Source organism: Balaenoptera ricei, chromosome 14 (assembly GCF_028023285.1).
Source record: "Balaenoptera ricei isolate mBalRic1 chromosome 14, mBalRic1.hap2, whole genome shotgun sequence".
NCBI classification, from domain to species: domain Eukaryota; kingdom Metazoa; phylum Chordata; class Mammalia; order Artiodactyla; family Balaenopteridae; genus Balaenoptera; species Balaenoptera ricei.
In genome coordinates, this window is record NC_082652.1 from 39,433,433 (window position 1) to 39,437,573 (window position 4,141).

A 4,141-nucleotide genomic window follows, 5' to 3' on the forward strand; every position below is an offset into this window, starting at 1 on the left:
ATCCTGCCTCATGGATTTGGACGTGAAGTGGTTGCTTCTAAGCAACATGTGGCCAGGAAGTCTGTCTTCTAGGTCAGGTAATCAGAACATAGATTTGTTGAGAACCAATCCTGTGGTGGGCGCTCTGCTAGGCTCCAAGGGTCCAGAGAAGAAAGACCATCCCTGCTTTGAGGAGCTCTCAGTCTGGGGTGGGGGGAGACATGAACTTGTCATTTCAAGACAATGTGCTGGATTGAGGGGTGAAGAAGGGGAGTTCCGCTGAAAGTCCCTCAGACTGTTGGGTTTAGCCAAACCTGCTGTTGTGTCCAGCCTCCATTCTGACTGTTTGGGCTCCTGTTCTGAGTCGATGGTGCCCAGACAGACAGAACTGAATATCCCCCGGACCCAAGCAAGCAGAGCACCGGGGAGGGGGACTTAGCTCAGCCCTGGGACGGGGAGGAGAGACGCCTCAGAATCTGGGTTACTTAGTTGATGGCTTGAAAGAGGAGGCAGAGTTGCTGAAGGGGGACGGAAAGGGTGTAACAGGCAGTGGCATCAGCTGAGCCAAGTGAGAAGTGTTAAAAGGCAAGGCTTGTACAGACATCCCCAGACGGCCAAGTCCGTGGGGTGGGGGGAGCAGTGGGGCAGAGGGCCCCGTTAATGGTGGGTAAGCTTGAGAGAGACCTGGTCAGATTTTTAAAAAGTATATCCAGTGGCGTAGAGGAAGATGGACTTGAGGGAGGTGAGGCTAGAGAAGGAAGCCTCGTAGGGACTTCATGCAACTAGGGGATCCAGGAAACAGGCAATCCAGCTCTTATGGGGGTTTGCCTTCTCTCTCTCTTTTTCCTATTTCCCTCTTCATTCACAGCTTTGAGGCAAGTGACTGAAGGACCATCCTCTTCTTCTTCCTTCTCCTTTCTTTTGTTTTGTACTTTTTATTTTGAAATGATTTTAGACTCACAAGAAGTAGCATAAATAGTACAGAGTCCTATTTAACCTTCCCCCAGCTTCCCCCACTGGTATCATCTCTTATAACTTTAGGAAATTATCAAAATCAGGAAACTGACATTGGTACAAAACTGGTAACCAGGCTACAGGTTTCATTCAGCTTTCACCGGTATTTGCATATGTGCGTGTGTGTGTGTTTAGTTCTATGCAATTTTATCTCACATGCATATCTGGATGACCACCACCCTAATCAACGTGACCCCACCAGGGACCTCCTCGTGCTGCACCTTCTCTTTCCCCCTTTCCCTCCTCCACCCCATCCTGAAGGCCATTCTAGTGCACTAAGCTAGAGCATTCAAACTGCTGCTGACTCAGAAAGAAAAAAAAGACCCTTCTTGGCACACTTAAGTCCTCTGAGTTTTTCTTCCTTACTATGAATAGGTCACGTCTACCTCCCTGGAGAGCATGGGTGTGGGGGGAGACCCTGTGCTTTGGGCCAGAAGCAGGACTGTTCTTGTCCCCTGGAGGGTTCAGAGTCCTGTTGGCTCCTGAGACTGAGGGCGGGGGCTTTTCTTGCCTCTACTTTGAGATTTTTTAAATCCTCAGTAGAGGACAGAACTGAGGCTTGGTCAAAAGTGGATATGGTGATTTTAAACATATAATAAGGATGCACAAGAAGTAGATATATGGTCTAATACATGTTCATTTTGTAGACTTTAAATATTGTTCTATATTTCTTTGAAAAGGTCCATTCTTTCCCAAATGATGAATCGTTAATTCAACAATAGCCTCTCATTCTCACTCAATGTAGTGTCTATTTGAAGTTCATAAACATCACTTTTATGCAGACTGACCTCACCATAGGTGCATTTCGGAGATTTATATATAAAGCATATATTTCAATATGCAGTAGCAGGTGTAGTGAAACAAAGGGATTATAATATTGGAGATGTCATATAATAGCTTAGATTTAGAAGAGTCTTTTCATGTCACCTGGTATAATTTTTAACTTAATTTACGAATTGCTTCTCCAAAGCTCTGATCTTCGTGGACATCCAGGAATAGAAGCCCACTGGTTCACATGCAGCAGGTTCTTCCGTGTTAGACAGCTTGAATTGTTGGTGCATTTTCCTTTTATTTTGGTCCAAAATCTACTATCATATGTGTTTCATTTATTGGTTACAGTTTGTCCTTTCAAACTACTCAGAATAAATGTAATCCCTTTTCCACACACTGTCGTGTTGGGTTTGAAAGCAGTTCTTGTGTTTCCTTGAAGCCTTCTCCTTCTAGTATAAACACCTTCACTTCCTTTCACTGGTCCTTACAGGCCTTGTTTCCCATACTCTTGCCATCCCATCACTTCCTCAGGAAGTACTCTCGTTTACCCATGTCAGTCTTAAAATGTGGCATCCACATTTTGTCTGTTATCACACAAAGGAAAACAACAGCACAGTTTGACGGACCAAACTATGTAAACCACATGTAGGATATTAAATACTTTCAACAGTTTCCTGCTTTTGTGATGTAAAAATGTCTGCATTTAATTCTCCCTACAAACCCTGTAAGAAAATTAGTCAAATGAACACTTCCTCCATATAGTAAACACTTAATAAAGGTTCACTTTCATTATTATTACTAATGTAAAACAACTAACACTATATATTTTAAAAACAGCAAAGAGATCCCCCCCCAAACAAAACCCCCAAACAACCACAAAGTCACGCATCAAAAGGCAAGAAATATAGGGAAGAGTGAATAACCTAGAACAATAAGGCAATTTCCCACACCTTTTTTTTTCTATTGAAATATAATTGGGGAATGTCCTGGAGGTCCAGTGGTTAGGACTTGGCACTTTCACTGCCGGGGCCCAGGTTCGACCCCTGGTCGGGGAACTAAGATCCCGCAAAAAATAAATAAGTAAATAAATAAATAAATAAAATTAAAATTAAAAAAAGAAATATAATTGACATATAACATTGTGTACATTTAAGGTGTACAATATGTTACTTTGATACATTTATGTATTGTAATATGATTGCCGTTGGAGTGAAAATTAGCACTTCTCTCATGTTACACAATTTTCATTTCTTTTTAGTGACTGGAATAATTAAGTTCTAGTCTCTTAGCAAGTTTGCTGATTATACAATATTCTCTCTTTGGTTTTGTTTATTTATTTTTATTTATTTGTTTATTTATTTATTTATTTAACATCTTTATTGGCGTATAATTGCTTTACAATGGTGTGTTAGTTTCTGCTGTATAACAAAGTGAATCAGCTATACATATACATATATCCCCATATCTCCTCCCTCTTGCGTCTCCCTCCCACCCTCCCTATCCCACCCCTCTAGGTGGTCACAAAGCACCGAGCTGATCTCCCTGTGCTATGCGGCTGCTTCCCACTAGCTATCTATTTTACATTTGGTAGTATATATGTCCATGCCACTCTTTCACTTCATTCCAGCTTACCCTTCCCCCTTCCCGTGTCCTCAAGTCCATTCTCTACGTCTGTGTCTTTATTCCTGTCCTGCCCTTAGGTTCTTCATAACCTCTTTTTTTTTTTTTTTAGATTCCATATATATGTGTTAGCATATGGTGTTTGTTTTTCTCTTTCTGACTTACTTCACTCTGTATGACAGACTCCAGGTCCATCCACCTCACTACAAATAACTCAATTTCGTTTCTTTTTATGGCTGAGTAATATTCCATTGTATATATGTGCCACATCTTCTTTATCCATTCTTCTGTCGATGGACACTTAGGTTGCTCCCATGTCCAAAAATATGGAATGCTTCACGAATTTGCATGTCATTCTTGCACAGGGGCCATACTAATCTTCTCTGTATCACTCCAATTTTTTAGTATATGTGCTACCAAAGCGAGCACTTTGGTTTTTTTAGACTAGAGTCTGTCCCGTTTATTTGTTATTATACTAATGACAATCTTTTTTACTTCCAAGATTTAAAATTATTTATATCCATTTGTTCATGTTTCATTTCTTACTGCTTTTGTCTCCTAATTTCTTATACTTTTAAAATGAAATTTATTCCTATATATATAATATATTTATATAGTATTCTAGAAGATGCATTTAATTTGGCATTGGTTTTATTCAGATTGTTGATTTTGTTGGCTTTCTTTCATTGAATTAGCTTTTCCCCCTTTGTCTTACCCTTCCCTCTCTAGTGGTTTTCAGATTTCCTCCACCTGTTCT

General features: G+C 40.4%; 1 non-coding gene across 1 annotated transcript; it reads right to left on the reverse strand.

The window, feature by feature from the left end:
• Positions 1-3,704: 3,704 nt before the first annotated feature.
• On the reverse strand, positions 3,705-3,813 carry LOC132348300 (U6 spliceosomal RNA). Its single transcript, XR_009497426.1, has one exon. It is a non-coding gene; the product is annotated as a U6 spliceosomal RNA (small nuclear RNA).
• Positions 3,814-4,141: the final 328 nt, after the last annotated feature.